Raw genomic sequence first — 18,263 nt, forward strand, 5'->3', positions numbered from 1 at the left:
AATCTTATCTGCACAGCACACTGGAGGCTTAAGCTTTTGGTGGGCTCACATCTCTCCCACACACACAGACAGAATCCCTCTCTTTTTTATTCTGCTCGCTGTTTCATGTGGTTTACTCTCTTCAGTTCATTTTGAGGAACTGTCCTTAGAAAGATAAGATCGCGACGACAGACCCAACCCAGTGGCTTCAGAAGGGCGACATCATGCCAATCCCAGCATGCGCCACAGAAAGGGTCCGGAGTGAGCAGGAAGTAATGGAATGATGGAGGATATGTGCCGTGACAGAATTACAGATCTGGACTTGTGTGAGGCTTTAATGCTTAAAGGTGCCCTTATGCACCAATGCTATGTTTCCTATCTGGCCACAGCTTTGATATTTGCTTTGAAGATTACGTCTTTCCTGACCATCAGTGAGTTACAGCTAAGGTGGTGATGTAGATAATCACATCCTGGATGCTCACATGCAAGCACACTACTACACATGCACTTCAACTTAGATCATATGGTGTTACGTCCAGCAGAATTTTCATTAATAACAATAAAAAAAACAAAATAACTGTCTTGTTCATTCTTTTATTTAATTAGATGTTATTGATTATTATGTTATTGACTTATTGATATGGAGAGACAGCAAAAACTACATGAAGCAGCCCCGGTCATGCGTGGGATTTGCTGCTGTTACTTCTCCCTCAGCCCTGTCCCTGCTTTCATAGTGTTTGGCTATGAAAGCCTCGACTTTATTCTGAAAGCATTTAGGTTTGTTAATGGAAGCCTAAATGTACCAAATATGTTATGGCATCTGTGTTCTGCAAATCTCGCAAACGCTCCCATCCATCCAATAGCACGCACACACATGCACACACACATCCTGAGCTGCATGTTTCCTGCATGTTTCCTTTACCCTCTGTGTTGAGCCCAGAATGCTCCTGCTGCTGTCACAGCAACTCCAGGATTGTGACAGATTACGGCCTGCTGCCCTGACCAATAGGTGCCAAAAAGTGTTGTCTGCCCACTGACTCATAATTCTTGGCATACCTATGCCGAGTTGACGTTTCTTTAATGGTCCCAAGACCTCCAGTAGGAATCTTGTCCTGAGCACTATGATTGCCTATTAGAAATTCACCAGCACCTGCATTTTTTCCTCCACTCCCTATGCTACCCTTCACAGAAAAAGAGGGGAACAGCAGAAGGTGAAGCCAGAGGAGGATAGAGATAGATGGAAGGAGGGATTTAGACAGGGACAGCGCCAAGCATGTTGGCTTTGCTTTGGAGAAAGGTGTGAGAGGAGCCAGAAACAGTGAGACAGGCTAAAAAATAGAACCTGGAAATGAAACAGACCAATGAACGAACCCAATCTACAAATGAGGAGAGCTTAACAATACTTTCTTTAACTGGTTTTGTTTTCAGAAGAATCTCAGTACATACTCCTTTAACTCTGATTCTCCCTTCCTTTCACTGCACATATTCTTTCAGTATAAATGCCCTCCTGCCTGAATCCTGCAGGTTTCTCTGATGAACCATAGTAGGTCTCCCCCGTTGTTCTCTCAGTATGACACAATGGTTATTAACGATAGAATGATCAACCATTTGCAACTGAATAGGATTCTTATCAAGTTGGTAAAATCTCAACTGGGCACAGTTGCCTGGTACATGTGTATGTTTTTGTGTGAGTCCATCAAAGGCCGGATTGTGACAAGGAGCCAGAACTCACAGGATCGACATAGATCCAGCCTGCTCTGTCCATCTGCTCCAAGCTTCATTCCCAGCATATCAATACCCCATTTCACACACACACACACACACACACACACACACACACACAGAGCAGCACTCTGTCACCTGCGACTTCTCCTGGTCCCATCACTCTCCCACCACTCCAGCCCTTGGCTGCAAAGCCTGCTTATGTTTCATCCTGACACTTAGAGAAAATCCTTGCTTGTCTATAAGCGCATTCAGCACCACACAAAGGGAACGGGCCTGTCTTCTAGCCTCTCTCGCCTCCTCCTTCCCCTCCTCCCCTCAAGTCTGAGGCTACAACACAGTGAAATTGTTTGCTAAATAAACACAAAGACCCCTCTCACTGTGTCAGCTTCAACCTTGAACTGCACAGAACCCGGGGGCCAGACAAGCAGCACACTGGCCTGACCTCTCGCCATTTCTCCAAATCTGCAGCAAACACACTCTGACGAAGTGAGAACAAGAAGCACTGGAGCGGAAAACACATTGGAAGTGTCTTTGCCAACTCCCACTCCTCACTGGCTCCTAAGGCCTTGTGTGGCTTATTTCAATGGTAAGGTTTGAAGTGGGTGAGTAAATGGAGTTTGGGGCAGTGTTCAGTATGTGTGCCTGTGTCTAAATTCTGTCAAAATTTTGGACGCCGCGGGAATAAAAGAAATTTTGTCATGTTCTGTACACAGTTTAGAAAGAGGCATAGATTCAGGTTTAAAGACAAGGAGGTGCTGCAGGGCAAAGTTGCACTGCAGAGTGAGCTGTGGCTTGGAACCGAGGATGAGGGATTTGTGTTTTTTAACACATAGACGAATATGTTCTTTGAGGCTATGGGTAGTTATCACAACAGCTAAAGAACTAAATTTCAAAAAATGAAAAGGTGATGAGGGCTCCAAGTGTTTGTTATCCAGACTGGCCCAGTGCATTACATTCATTTTTTGGGTATTGCTTTTGTTCTTTTCGTTTCCTTAAACTGCACCGAAACCCAGTGAAAGACCTATGAAACAAAGCACACGTCTGTGTATTGCACATTCAGAATGTCATCAACCCCAATCTCCAATGTAAACAGCTGTGAAGAATTTGCCCGAGAATCACCAGAACTGTAAATTCTGCCAAAAATTCAAGTTAAACTGACACAGGTATTTAGGGTTTTCTTTCCAGCCATGGGTACACCTTCCAAACAGCTAGATTATGCCTGAGATGTGACACCTGGACAATTCCTCCTTTGGTGGAGGGTCACAAAATTCTTTTCTCCTTCCCCTGGTCCTTCGCTGCCGTGTCCCTGTCCCTGGTTCTCTGGGGTGGGGTGGGTGCAACTTGATCTTCCAGGGTTGGTGCGGGTGCTAGGGGTAGGGATTGCTGTGTGACTGGTTGCCCTGTGGCACTGGGGGTGTGCGTCTAGGTTGTGCTGGCTGGTGTCCTTCTTGGGCTTTGAGCCGGTTCACTTTCCCTCGGCTCTTGCGGTCCTGTGAGTGCTACTGGGTGGTGTCTGGATATGATGACTGGACACTGTCGGGTCTCTGTGGGTGGGCACAGCCACTGGTTGAGAGTTTCCTGGATGTTTCTGGCACAGCGTGTAACTGTCCACCATTTCTTGATCTTTGTTATTAGTTGAGGCCACGGGGAGTTTATGATCTCACGTGGGTTCTCATCACTGCTCTGTGTTATGATGTCTGGACTTGAGTGATTCGGGCGATTTAGTGAAATAGCGATGCCCCCACAACATAACTCATTACACCGCTTGGTTTTGTCTGTGCTCGTTTCGCCATCCTTGTCTAAATGGTTGGTAGCACAGTGTCATGTGGTCCATTTTGCTGGCCTTGAAGAGTTGTGGATATTGTAGAAGATCACAGAAAAAAAGAGAAAAGAAAAAAAAAGGCAAGTACATACGCACTACATTTCATTACATATAAAATATGTGCACATTTCCTATGCTAATTACTGCAAATTTCCCATCAGTATTGGTTTTATATTGCATTTTATATTTCTCTATCCATCAATGTAAAGCTATTTACCGAAATTTTGAAAACTCTAGAGATATAGAAAACAAAAATTCTATCCTAAAGCATTCTGGGTATGACAAATGAGCCTGATTCTAAAAATAACAATGCAGAGTGTCTAACTGGCCATTAAATGACCAGAGTAAATAAGTAAACAAAAATAAGAAAACAGGAAGAAAAGCATATGTTAGCTTTGATAATATTTCATGGTAGAGACAGTTCTCTTTCAGATCTACAGAGGTGTAAGGGAATTAAGCTTCAGTGAGAGATTCAGTTGTCCAGTTATGATGCCTTACCTTGAGCATCGAAATGCTACACATCTTCCCCCCTGCCATCCCCACCACTAACCTCATAACGTATCCTCCTCCATTTTTACAGCAGCATCTACAGACCATGACTTCACTTGCTTCTCATGCCTCCCTCTGCCCAGGGATTTTTGTATGCGTGCATGTATTCATGAGCAGGTATTAAATTTGAATATGTTTTTTTACAGTCAACAGTCACTGATATACAGCTCTTGCAGGCCAAGAGGAGGGAGAGGTGCAGAGAGAGAGGGCAAGGGAGAAAGGGAGACATTCAGTGCACTCTGCATGAACTCAAGAAAAAGAACAGAAGCCTCCTATGCTTTTCTTCCTTGCTGGTTTAACGTTAATCAATTACTTTATTGTTCACTGGTGCTGTGTTTATCTTCACAGATCTGTCTAAAAAAAATTAGACACTTAAATATTTACCACTGTTCAGTATCTAATGTTTAAATCATAAAATTACACTTTAGATTTGAGCAGCATTCTCTTTTCTTCTCTGTCCTTCCTGCTCTTGTAATGTGGATGATGTGTCGAGCCATTAGGTCAGCATTGTTTTTCTCAATTCTTTCTTTTTTCATGGCAGTCCTGTGAGCACTAAGGCTAGTTCACATGCCGCTTTGCATTTGTTCTTGAGTGCTAATACCAAGGGACAATGTCACTCAGAGAGCGATCCAAAAGCACTTAAGGATGTAACCTACATACACTCAAGCATGGACAGAAAAATGAATGCAAAGATACTCACAAGTGAACCTAAAGCACAGACACACACGTCAGGTATTCATATCTTGTGGGGACATCCAATTGACATAATGCTTTTAGCCACTTACCCAAACCATAAACATAAAAAATGAACGCCTAACCCTTATACTAAACCTAACCATAACCCAACTGTAACCCTGACAATAAAACCACATTTTGAGTCTCAAAAATGCCTTCAAACTTGTGGGGATTTTGGTCCCCATAAGTACAGTAAATGTCCAATTTTTGGTCCCCACAAAGATATGAATACACGCTCTCTCTCACACACACACACACACACACACACACACACAGCCATCAAGTCTTCACCTATAAGACAAGGGTTGGAGGGTGGACTCGTAACTCATGGCGGTGGTGGAGTTGGGAGGCGGGGGTCCACAGAGGGGACACTTTATTTGCTCTCATAGCACCCACAGTCCTCAGCCAATATGGTTTACAGTGCTTATTCCAAAGTAACGAGGACAGAGAAAAAAAGAAGGCAATAGGAGAGAGGAGAGTGCACAGAAAATGGAAAGGGCCAAAGAAGTGATTTTACCTCATAGTTCATCTTCATCTGGGTGCCCCGTCCCAACCCCCAGTTCATGAAATAAGTCCTGCTGAAAATCAATGGCAGTCCGAGCCGTGTAAAGGTCAGCCATTCAGCAGCACTGGCCTTGGTGGACCAGTCAAGCCCAGGCTTGTACTGTGAAGCTCAGCTAAGTAGAATTAATGGGGGGATCGATTATTCTGCGCACAACTTAAATTGAACTAAGCAGAGAATCATTTTAAGGCAGGAACTGTACCATGACGTAGAATGAGATGCATTTGCCACATAGCCGACCCCAGAACTCATTTAGCAAGCACAAAGTAAACGGGTGGAATAAAAAAAGAGATTTTTAAATAAAGGAGTCTCTTTCCACTTCTGTTCCCTTCTTTTTGAGTCTACCCTCTGGAAGGTAACCTCTTGGTAATACCCTAGCACCACCTGGGACCCGACTCATAGATTTGATACATAGAAACACTTTTCCTCTTTTCTCTTTCTTCTTCTTCTTCCCCCCCTCCCTCCCTTTTCCCTTTTTATTTTATTTTTTTTTATTTCATGTCACCTCTGGCACCTCATTCTTCTTGTATTTTTCCCTTGTTTAAAACAAAATCAATATGGAACCGGAGGAGACAAATCAACGTATGGTGGCACTGCAGGGGGAGGCCGGGCAGGCTCCCACCTCTCTGGTCACATGTTCTTTGCTCACTTGCTTGTTCCATGGTACGGGGGGAGGGGAGGCATAAGCGAAAGAAGGAAGGGTGGATGAGTGGAAGTAAAGATGTAAGATTTGACTTATGGAAGGATAAAATGATAAGAGACCAAAGGGCTGGAGAGGGATGAAAGGAAACTGGTGAGGGATGAAACAATGTTCCAATGGGAGGGCATATGGAAGGAGAAATGAATGGAGAGAGAGAGAAATGAGAGAAAGAGAGGAGAGGAGTGGGCGGCAGTGGCGGTGGTGTCGGTGGGGGTGCATATCATGGAAAATTCTGCTCCAGTGACTGGAGTGCAGAATGGGAGCCCTCATCTATAATGTATATCATGGATCCGTGAGAGATTTTCATACATATAAAATGGAGCAGCACCAGGAAGTGTCTCGCTGCCACAGCACACACGAGCATCGCCCGTGGGGGCAATTTCAATATTCTGTTCTGTTTGTACTTTCACACTGTTAATTCACATACACCCCTGTGTTCCTCAGTGTTGCTTCATATTGTGTGAGTCAAAAAGGATTAAAAGACTCTATGACTATATGTAAACACATTTTATTCAACATTATTCAAATACCTCCTCTCCGGCATATTTAACCTCCATCTACACTTAAAGAGAACATGCTCGATCCTACCACGCTAAAGCAGCTCACTCGGTTTAGAAAAGTTACAAGCAGAAGTTTATGAACCATCATGACACGGTATGGCGCTTATACGTCGTTCATCAGCTACGTCTCTCCCTCTTGTCTTGCTTTTCTTTTTAAACAGCTTGGACAGTAAACATAGGCATCATGTGGGAAACTGGAAAAATGAAATAAATAAACATGACAAGTGGCCACTTAGCCACAGCCTCCCTCATTGAAACCTGATGAGGGCCGTGTCTAGGCTAACTTCAACAAACGCTAAGTGACATGCTTAAGTGGGTTCAGGTTGCGCATCCGGGGTAATTCAGTAAAAATACAAATGAGGCTGGCTGGGAAAGCAGATCACTATGCACTCATTCAAAACAGAAGGCTAGAGAGAGCAAAGGAAAGAGAGAAAGACTTTCATTTCTTCGTCTGTCCTTCAGAAGGTTCGCTTGGCCTCAAATCGACCCCCCCGCCCTGCCGAACACACACATACACTGCCCAGCCATAAACAGCATTATATAGACCTGGTAATTTCCCTCATTGGGAATCGATAACAAATAACCTCACTTTTCACTGGCCATTATGGTCCGTGTCGACCATACCAAGTGGTCTTTATCTGCACACCGATGTCACGCCTGACCTTGAGCTCTCTGCTCCTCTCTCCCTCCACTCCCCAGGTAGATTTCAAGCAGAGGGTTCAGTCCTGGGTTTTGGAAAGGTTCAAATTGAGCCCTATGGGAGTGGGGAGCGGAGAGCAGCCATCTCCCATGACAGATCAATGGTAGGTCTTACCACAGGGCAGGGGGCCAGCACCTTGCACAACCTGCTAATAGAATCCCAATGTCATTGCTGACACTACATCGCCAGGGCTGCTGGAGGTTAGCCTGCAGGACAGTAGGACAGCCATGGTTTAAAATGCCTTCAAGGTCTCCATGTTTCACATTCTTCTGCTACCAGTGTGTGTGTGTCTGTCTCTTTGTGTGTGTCTACTGATAAATGCATGAGAACAATGAAAGAACAAAAGTCTGAATATAATGTGTTTACAAGCAGAGTGGTGCATCTTAGTTTAGAAGTACAGATCATTATGGAGTGTTGCTACACAAGTTCCCTTAACTTCCTTAATCTTCCTCCAAACTCTTTGGTCCCTTGCTGTCTTTGTGTCACTTTAAAACTGTACTCACGCTTTTGCCTTTCCTTCTTTTGCATTTTTAAAATTATCTTCTTCTCACTCAAAGTTCAAAGATCGATCCAACTTAAGGCCTTCTTTAACACCACAGACATCCATCCACATCGTACAGCAGCAAAACCATTGATTCTAGCCGAAAGAATATGTATAAACACCTGTATGCCTACATATACACACTCACGCCATGAGTTCAGAAGAATCTTGGTTACCAGAGGAAGCATGTCTGAGAGGATCTTAAGAACTTCAGATGAAGAAAGGAATTAAATCTTAAACCCACGCCCACTTTCACTCCATCAATGCTTATACGTCATCTTGAGGACACATTTTTCAGAAACCTACTACTGGCGCTGAAGATTGATTTTTGTCGTGTGGCTATCCATTATGGATCCTGGCCAACAGTGTGACTGGCATTGCTGTCAGGATTAAATATGAAGATGTTTAAACAGTGTCAACAGTTGAGATTTAGTTCATTTTCTACACTAACTTTAATTACTCATTGGCCCATCAAGGCTCATCCTCTTCCTCTTGTCACTGTGAGTCATGACATTTATATAGCATGTCAGCCCCTGGGGGTCGACTGGAGATCCTCAGAAAACAGCTACTGTACGTTAATTAATTACCATCGACTCCAAGAATCATCTTTTTAAGTGGCTGCATCCATTATGCTTACCATCAATTTTTCAGTGACTTTACTGAGACCCATATGCCGCTACAGTATATTGTACAAAAGTTATTAATGTTTACATGGTAAAGGACAAAGGCAGATGGACAGTTAAGATATCTAAACACATCAGCGCAGCCATTGAAGTAGTGAATGGCTCAGCCTGGCCAGATACTGGGCTTTTGAGCCTCATACCCATAAAAAGGAAAACAAAATCCTGATTAAACTGCTGTTTGAACTCAGTAGCATCAGTCCCACACAGGCAGTTTAGAAAACGCCATCAGTAACGCCGTCCCTGTTTCAGGTCACAAGATCTCCTCATTAATGTATGTTTCCATCTTAAAGTAATTCTTAGTAAGCTATGAGAAAGACTTGAGTTTAATCTGCCGGGATTACTGGCAAGAAGCGCCGGGAAGACCCAAAAATGCAGCAAACTTAGAAGACGTGAGCCACATAAGGTCAGCAGATGTTCCCTAACCTATTATAATAGAATAACATTCACTTAACACAAATTTAGCTTTGTCTGTCAACTCGCTCAGCGAAAGTAAATTGTCTTTTTTAATTGGATGCAGCCCTGTAAAATCACCTATCTACAGTCGCGTAGCAAGTGAATGAGCTCCACAGTGGAGTGATCTCATGCAGAATAATATCCATCTCAACAAGTGAATCTAGATAGGTATGGTTGGCTGGCTCATTTTAGTCTTCAATGATGTAAACAAATTCGAACATAAACGGAGGCGCGCACACACGCATGCATTCGCAAACCAACACACTGACACTTATTTCCGGACCAGGCAAGCAGAGAGGAGTTGCGTGCGCTTCTTCCTGCATTAATTCTGTTAATGATCAGAGAGGGTCAGCCTGCCTGTGATCCCTGTCCTACCATTAAACAAATAAAAACAACACTGATTACCAGGATGTTCACTGGATGCATCAATCTTGGGTAATTAGAGAGTGGTGTTTTGACTCTCTTCCCTTTTCTTTTCCTCCTTTTTTCCCTTTCCCTTGCTTATACCAAAGTCAGGCAGAAGCGGCAGACTCCTTTTAATGAACTAATAAGGGTGCGTGCTTGGTTAGCCAAGAATGAGACAGGAAAGAGACAAATAAGTTGGAAGAGAGGCTGCTTTACCAGCTAAATAATGCCGCTACAAGTACTAGCTTTTCCTGCCTTCCTACAGCAAGGTTCATCACTCTCGTTTTCAGAGTAGAAGAAAATAGCACTGTCCTATGTGTGGAGATAGCCAGAGTGTATGTGTGTGAGTGGGTTGCAGCCCGGGAAAGGACACAGCTGTCACATTAAGATCATCCAGGCCTCTAGCATTAATCTGTCTTGTAAAACCTTGAGACTGTGGTACTTTGAGCGAATGTGTGCATGTGTGTGTGTGCGTGTTTGAACATTTGCGTCGTTTCATGTGTAAGGAAGGAGCGAGATAGAGATGCTAATAGGGCATATGGTTCAGGATTCAAATCCAGATGCTCACGCAAACTAATGACATACGAATGTAATACGGGAGGAGAAAATGATTGAGCGAGAGAAGCAAAATGTGGGAGGATGAAAGACACACTGAAAACTGGGCTTTAAATAGGAATTGTAATTGAAAATAAAGGAAATAATGAATACCTAAGAGATTTTTGCCAGTAAAAATAATAAAGTGTGTGACAGATGAACACACAGGATGCTACATCCCGCATAAATTTGTGCTCGATGAGCTGAGTTGTCACTTATATAGTGTTGTACTGTACTGCGCTATGCTGAGCTCTGTTATTCCTGCACTGTGATGTGCAAACTTTGCTGTTTGTGTGCAATGCTAACCTGACTATGTTGTTTCTGCGCTATGCTGTTCAATGCTGTGGCATGCTGTGATACGCTGGCTATGTTGTTTCTTTGCTGTGCTGTCCTGGGTGGTGACAGCCTCAGCCACTGACAGGTCCTTTAAATTCACCAGTGCCAATTAGAGTCACTCCAGACCTGGTGGTGGGTACATGCGGGAGAAGGGAGCAGTGAAAAAAGTGACTGGGACATTGGTTACAGGCCTGACGGAGCTGATGTAGAGATGGAAATGTGGTAATTTGGAGTAATTCGGCAACTCGCTGGCGCTTGCCTTGCCTGCCCGTCTGTCTGTCCACTGAAATAAATGGGGTCAGCAGCGTGTGATCGGCAACTTTCATTTATATGTAAATGACCCCATCGTTGCAGCAGCAGCTGCTGTGGAAGCTGCTGCTAAGTCTGTACACACAGTCAAATGCTGGACGAGAGTTAGAAAGCATGCCAGCCTGGCTGACTCCTGTCTCTGCTTCTCTATTTCTCTATCTCTGTGTTGGCTCTAGATTTTCTCTCTCTCTTTATTTATCTCGTTTTGTTTGTTTGTTTCTGCATACAATAAAGTAACGATAATTAACACATACCCTCAGAATGCTCCTTAATTGTATTTCTCTCCTGATAAACTTTTTACATTTATTTGGTCATTACATATTTCAAAGCTCTAACTGTATGCATTTATATAATCAGGGCTTTTTAAACCCAAGAAGAAGGTTCAATCAAATATATAAGTCAAACACTTTACTGTAAGCAACTGCTATTTGAATCCTTTACCTGTTTTTAAAATGGTATGCTTCATGTAAAATAAAAAACAAAAACAAGAAAATTAAAAAGAAAGCTTTTCTAATATCTTCGGCAAATTATAGGGTCGCAAATACACACCCAATAAATGAACAGCGATTTTATTTGAACATCTCTGTGCTTCTAACGATATTTTAATTATTTGTAAATTCACTGCAAGTCACCCCAGCTTAAAGTGATATAAAACAAAATGAAAAAATAATTTGAGGTTAATTTGAAAAAAATTAAAAAGCTGCAACAAGCAAATATTTGCAATTTTGTTTCCAATCTGTTATCAAAGATGTATGTCTTTACTTGTTTTCCAGTGAACTTTCATTGTTATAACTATAATTATTATTATATATATGTGTAATCATAGAGGAAATACGAGTACAAGCAAGTCATCACCTACTAGCTACACCTTGCACGCCATTCCTGAGATACTGCAATACTAAGAAATAGTATAGCAAAAAGCAACACTAAAAACAGTGGTGCAGATCAGATAGTGTATTGTAGGGCCTGGAGGTGTGTTCGCTTCATTACCTAGCTAGCCATTGTGCTGATGCAGAACCGGGGTCCTGTAAATTCCTGCCTGCTTGTGACACCATAGATAATTACACTTCCATAAATAATGGAGTGTGCCTTTCCCACTTCCTATAGAACTCTCCTAATGAGATTAATATACAGGGAGCAGCTGAAAACACTTGACAGGTAAATCTTTTTTTTTTTCTTCATTGTGGTTTAAGAAATCCGACCTAAAAAAAAAAAAAGTTCTAAACAGCTGCTGACTATGTGTTGTCAACTCCAAAAGCAATTTCAATGCAACTTTGTCTACTGCATATTAGATTACCTGAAAATACCACAAAGAGGACAACCCATGCTCATTTATAATTCAGATTAAAAGGTTAACAAGCAGCTTGATTTAAGTAAATATGATCACCAATAAGGTTACAGTTTAAGCAGCTAAAGCATTAGGTTAAAGTAGGCCACCTACAACAGTTCATAATCATTCTTGTCTTAAAAGCTCATTCTCCTTATATAATATATTATGAAGTGGTGGGGTTTACCTATTCTTAAAGATAATTGGCCAAATGCTGACAGCGCAGCATCAAGCGTGTGGTTTCTTCAGTGCAGCTACAACGATGTTCAATGAGAGAAAAGTTTTCAGCTTTCATCAGTGGGTATGCGCAGGTTTGGGTGTCAGTCCCTCAGAATAAAAGCACAAAGGATATTTTCCCAGGCTCAGTCTTTTGCACTGATACTCAGAAATAATACAGAGAGAGGCAGTACACTTTGAATCAGCGTTTTTTCTTTCTTACTTTTTCCACTGGCACTAACAGACTGGTGCTATTGCTTTTTCGTCTGCATGAAAAAAAAAAAATGGAGCTATGTTGTTGGTTTTTTTTAAGTGTCTCATAAACAACAAACAACCCCCAACTCCCAACTCCCCTCATCAAATCCTAAAAAAATGTTTATTCTTCCTCTAACTGACAGTCCTGAACATGTTAAAGTGAGCTTTTATGTACATCACTGCACTGCATTTACTTTGCAATGCCTGTGTATTATGTTTATTGGTCATAACTAATTCATGAAAGGGATGCCTTTGATGATGCACTGATTTCATTATCAAAATCAGTATCTTTAAGTTATCTTTCATCTAGAGCATCGCTCTTATATATGCTTAATCTTAAAAGCTCAAATATGTGGGAACGTCTAATTTGGTTTTCTGGACCCAACTGTTTTGGATTAAAGTTGAGTAAATAATTTATGTGTTGAAATAGTTCCATCTGCTATACATATGGAGGATGGCAACAATTTATATGCGAATCTCACATACTGTATTTGTTGTGAAAATGAAATACCATTTTAATAAACTTGTTTCTTTTGCTTTCTGTCCTTTTCAAGGTAGGGATCTTAACATGCCCTAAAGTTTGTTCAAAGTAGAGGATAATCCCACGGGACAAGTTCCAAAGAAACGCTTTAAAACTTTATATCAGTGTGTCATCAATAATGGCCCTGCAGAAGTTTTAAGGCTTACTACTGAAAATATGTATCATTTTTGTGGTTCAGACCCCAAAGTACCATTCTGTAGTTACTGAAAATATCTGACTCTAAATGTTTTACAGACAGACACAAAGACATTAGAAACATTAGTCATTTGAAAAATAAAGTACAAAAGGTTTTTGTAACAGGATGTACTAAAAAAAAAATCATCTGGTCCTTGGGAGGTTTTAAAATCCAGAAAATATCAGTGGTCAAACATGTGGGTGGAGGCATGACGGTGTGGGTTTGTTTTGCAGCCAAAGAAACTGAACACGTTGCAGTTTTTGAGTCAACCATGAACTCCTCTGTATACCAAAGTATTCTAGAATCAAATGTACTGCAAGGCCATTTATCCAACAGCTAAAGCTTGTCCCAACTTGGATCATGCAACATTACAATGATCCCAAGCACAGCAACAGCAAATCTACAACAGGACAGCTGAAAAAGAGTGTGTAGTTTTTATGCCCCCCCCCAGGCACGCTTGTGTGAGTTCCACCCACAATCCAAAGACGTGCAATTAATGGGGTTGGGTTAATTGGTAATTCTAAATTGTCCATAGGTGAGAATGTGAGTGTGAAAGGTTGTCTGTCTCTCTGTGTTAGCCCTGCGTCAGGCTGGCGACCTGTCCAGGGGTGTACTCTGCCTCTCGGATAGGCTCCAGCCCCCCACGACCCTGATAAGCGGAAGAGAATGGATGGATGAAATAACCCGGTGTAACATGTCACGTTATCTGAAGTTGATGCTAATATGTAAAACCTTAGAATTAAAAATGAGTGCACTTTCTTTTCAACATGACTGTAAACACAAAACACTGCATTACCATTCTCATAGTTTCCTCACAGATATATTTGCTCTGCTCTCCAATCTCCTCCTAACTGCCAAGCCAATAAAATCACATCACACTGGAACAGTGGCTAATAAATTTGATTTGTTTGGGTACACATACACATCCATACAAGCTGTTAGCAGTGAAAATGTTCAATTCTGTGGGTATTTTAAAAATGCATAGTGCCAAGGTCCATGGTGCAATTATCACCAGCTAAAACCAATAAATATGCACGTGCATTTATGTTCTTAAATTGGACTATTGATGAAGCAACTGTGCTTGAAGGGCATCCAAGAAGTCCAAAAGTAAAGAACTGCTTAATTACATCAATGTTTAAATCCAAGAAATGGTCCATATAACATTATGTAGTCCACATTAAATTGGTCACTGGCCAAGTCCAAGTCTTATCAAACAAACTGGCATTTAATTCTAGTGAAATATGTGAAACTGGAGAGTTGAAATAGGATGAAAGGCTAAAAAGAACCTACATCAACAAACACAGAGTCAAAGAACAATGTTTGTCATGATGCTTTCCTGACGGGAATCGTGTTAGCATGAACTATTCTACATTTTCACTTTTCAAAGGGGATACTGATGTGGACACTTGTGTGTTAACGTGCACATTTCCATTTAAACTGAATATAGCACACTGTTGTGCACTCAACATACTCCACAATGACACCACGCTATAGAACTATTAACACAGTAAATCACGTGTGCTTCAAAGAGGATGGGGACTGAGTGAGGCAGGTGATAAGAGAGTGCAGGGAAAAGGCTGCTCCCTTTAAACGCAAACCCACAGCTCCCCACTATCCCATCACAGGCTTGGGTTTTATTGAGGGAAAAAATAGTTCCACTAACTGTCTGAATACTCAACCACAATGTCTGGCTGTGGAGGAGAAATAAAGAGAGAGCTTAATTAAAATTTCAGAGGTACCAGCTGGGTGTCTGATCCCACCCATCCCCTTCCCCCCCACCATCCACCAGTGTCCTTGTATCTGAATTGAGACACACTCACCTTGATTTCTTCATTTATTAACCTTGACAGAAGTAAATAAGCATCCCAACTCACAGTGCCACAAAGCTCTAAAATTTGGGGAGTATAAAAACAAATGTGAAGCTTTACACATGTGTATGTACGTCCACATTGGTATGCATGTGCGAGATCAGCAAACCATATTTTGACACACACAAATGCTTGCAACATACTTGCAAGCATGTCCACAGACACATACATTAGATACTATAATGTACCTGTATGCACATGCACACTCACACATACACACACAGACCCTCTGGGCCCAGACAAGGCCGCTCTTTAATGAACAGCTAATGGGCAAAGGAAGATACAACAAAGCCGTCTAGGAGGACTGTTTGTAGTTAAGTGATCAAATACACTCAGAAATGATATCCTTAGCATGAATAGCTGTAATGATACGCGTAGAAGAATATGAAATCAGGTTCATTTTCACCAAATTGAAGCATCATTCTCCCACCAGTGACAGGCTGATCAATTGGAAAGCTTATTTTTCATCATTTATCCACTATGAAATGTGCAGGTGAAGTAAGACTTTCTTTAGTATCACTTAGCATTTTGATTTACTTTTGTGCTCGACTGATATTTCACAGTTTTTCCGTCTATGTGGAAAAAGAGTTTAATTTCATGATTGGGAGTTCATGCATTTTCTCTTTTTCAAAGCAATTATTCAGAAAGGATGTTCATGCGTGTATTTCTGTGTGGATATACGTCTACGGTGTTCCCCTGAGAGTTGCTAAATTGAGGGCCGCATCTCCATTTGGCCTGCCGGATGGCGACCTTGCAGCCCTGTCTCTGTGTGCTTTGTGACTGCGTAATGAAGACTTCAGGGCCAGACAAACAAATTGTAATAAAGTGCCGTGCTGTGACTGAAAAGTAGGTGTTCTGACACACATACCCAATTACAGGAAAACACATAATATATACACTCAGTGTGCACACGCACACACAGATGCATATTGTATATTCATTGAATATTAGACTTTGCATTGATTATCATCACATTTGGAATGACTGCATCCTTAAAAAGTAAAAAAAAAAAAAAAAAATACAAATTAATAAATTTTAAAAAAGAAACAACTTCCTCATTGGCTATTTTTGTAAGCTGCAGATTCCCCAAAGCAGCTACCCTTTGCTTTGTTGACAGCGCTGCAAACCTTCTCTCCATGAGCTTCATTATGTAGTCACCTGAAATGGTTTCACTTCACAGGTGTGTTTTATCAGGTTCATTTGTGGAATTTCTTCCCTTCTTAGTGGGGTTGGGACCATCAATTGTGTTGTGCAGAAGTCAGGTTGATACACAGCTGAAAACCCTATTTGACAACTGTTAGAATTCAAATTATGGCAAGAACCAATCAGCTAAGTAAAGAGAAACAGCAATCCATCATTACTTTAAGGACTGAAGGTCAGTTGGAAAATTGCTAAAACTTTGATGTCTCCCCAAGAGCAGTCGCAAAAACCATCAAGCACTACGACGAAGTTGGCGGACACATCTCTACATCAACTCTTCAGAGAAGACTGTGTGAATCAGGACTTTATGGTCAAATGGCTGCTATTAAACCACGACTAAGGAAAAGCAACAAGCAGAGGAGATTTGTTTGGGCCAAGAAACACAAGGAGTGGACATTAGACCAATGGAAATCTGTGGTCTGATGAGTCCAAACGTGAGATGTTTGGTTCCACCCTGTGACAAAGTGGTAGGCTTGAATTTATTTACCACTTGTCCCTTAAACATATTGCTAATTTATCCCATGTTATTTTACAGTTGGCCATAATGCTTTAGAAATTGCTGGTGTAACTTTGCTCTACATACTATCCCAGGTTCGTTTGTGGTAACATTATGTTACAGTTTACATCCATGCATATGCTTTTAAAGCAAATACTACTCAGCCATCAGGTGATTTGAATTTTCTTCTGTTGACAGGTGCATTTCTGGTAAATTATGTTTGCTTATGTTGCTTTGGATATACTTACCTCTGTTTTCCCTTTGTTCTCATCCTATATCCAAAACAGGTGTGTGGGAGGGGCCGACCCAGCACTTCCTGTTTATATAGGGTGGTGATGATGTCATTGATTGCATCTCTGGGTACAACCAAATGAAGAGCTTTCATTTTGTATAGTATTGTTTATTTTCTTTAACCTTTTGAGTTGTACTTTATGTAGTGTTTTACTTTTCAAAACACTTAGCTGTGTAAATGAGTTTGTCAATTGGATGAATAATTTTATTCTTGTTTCTTTGTTTAGATTGTATTGTTTGGTCTAACCTATTTCTTAAGTGTAGAGAATAATGAGGTTTAGGTGTGTGTAAAAATTCTGTATAAAACAAGTGAGATTTTGACAACCAGGGTTGTTTTAAGATGGTAGAATAGAGATGCCAGGAAATAAAGTACACTTAAAAGAAATTTGACCAGTCTGCTGATGCTGTCTACTTATCACTTTCCTTACCACTTGCTGTACACTACCTCACACACCCGCGGTGTCTTTGTGCAATGCAGAAAAGGTGAATGGGTGGTCTCTACATGCATGGTTCCCACCGTGAAGCACGGAGGAGGAGGTGAGATGGTGTGGGGGTGCTTTGCTGGTGACACTGTTGGGGATTTATTCCAAACTGAAGGCACACTGAACCAGCATCCTGCAGCGACATCCCATCCCATCTGGTTTGGACTATCATTTATTTCGTTGGACCATCATTTATTTTTTAAAACAGCACAATGACCCTAAACACACCTCCAGGCCGTGTAAGAGCTATATGACTAAGAAGGACAGCGATAGAGTCCTGCGCTAGATGGCCTGGCCTCCACAGTCACCTGACCTAAACCCAATCAAGATGGTTTGGGATGAGATGGACTGCAGAGTGAAGGCAAAAGGGCCAACAAGTGCCCAGCATCCCTGGGAATTCCTTCAAGACTGTTGGAAAACCATTTTAGGACGACCACCTCATGAAGCTTATTGAGAGAATACCAAGAGTCCACAAAGCAGTAATCAAAGCAAAGGGGGCTATTTTTAAGAATCTAAAAAAAAAAAAAAATGTTTTGAGTTGTTTCAAACTGTTTTTTGTTTACGACATGATTTCATGTGTGTTTATTCATAGTTTTGATGCCTTCAGTGAGAATCTACAATGTAAATAGTCATTAAATTAAAGAAAACCCATTAAATCAGAAGGTGTGTCCAGACTAGTGTATGGTGGAACTATCCACACTGGAAAACTCCAAAATGAGCTTCCTAAAGATATAAAACAGTATGTTTATCCAAACAGCA

At 41.4% G+C, this 18,263-nt stretch overlaps 1 protein-coding gene and 1 long non-coding RNA gene across 16 annotated transcripts in view; both read right to left on the reverse strand.

Moving 5' to 3' along the window:
• celf5a (cugbp, Elav-like family member 5a) overlaps window positions 1-18,263 on the reverse strand; it is a 175,994-nt gene that overhangs the window by 84,265 nt on the left and 73,466 nt on the right. The window lies entirely within an intron of this gene.
• LOC112843877 (uncharacterized) lies at window positions 13,350-18,062 on the reverse strand. The gene is made up of 3 exons (XR_003216412.1): window positions 16,980-18,062; window positions 14,988-15,055; window positions 13,350-13,816 (listed from the first exon to the last, which is right to left on the reverse strand). It is a non-coding gene; the product is annotated as an uncharacterized LOC112843877 (long non-coding RNA).

The sequence above is a fragment of the Oreochromis niloticus genome, linkage group LG23 (assembly GCF_001858045.2).
Source record: "Oreochromis niloticus isolate F11D_XX linkage group LG23, O_niloticus_UMD_NMBU, whole genome shotgun sequence".
Taxonomy (NCBI): domain Eukaryota; kingdom Metazoa; phylum Chordata; class Actinopteri; order Cichliformes; family Cichlidae; genus Oreochromis; species Oreochromis niloticus.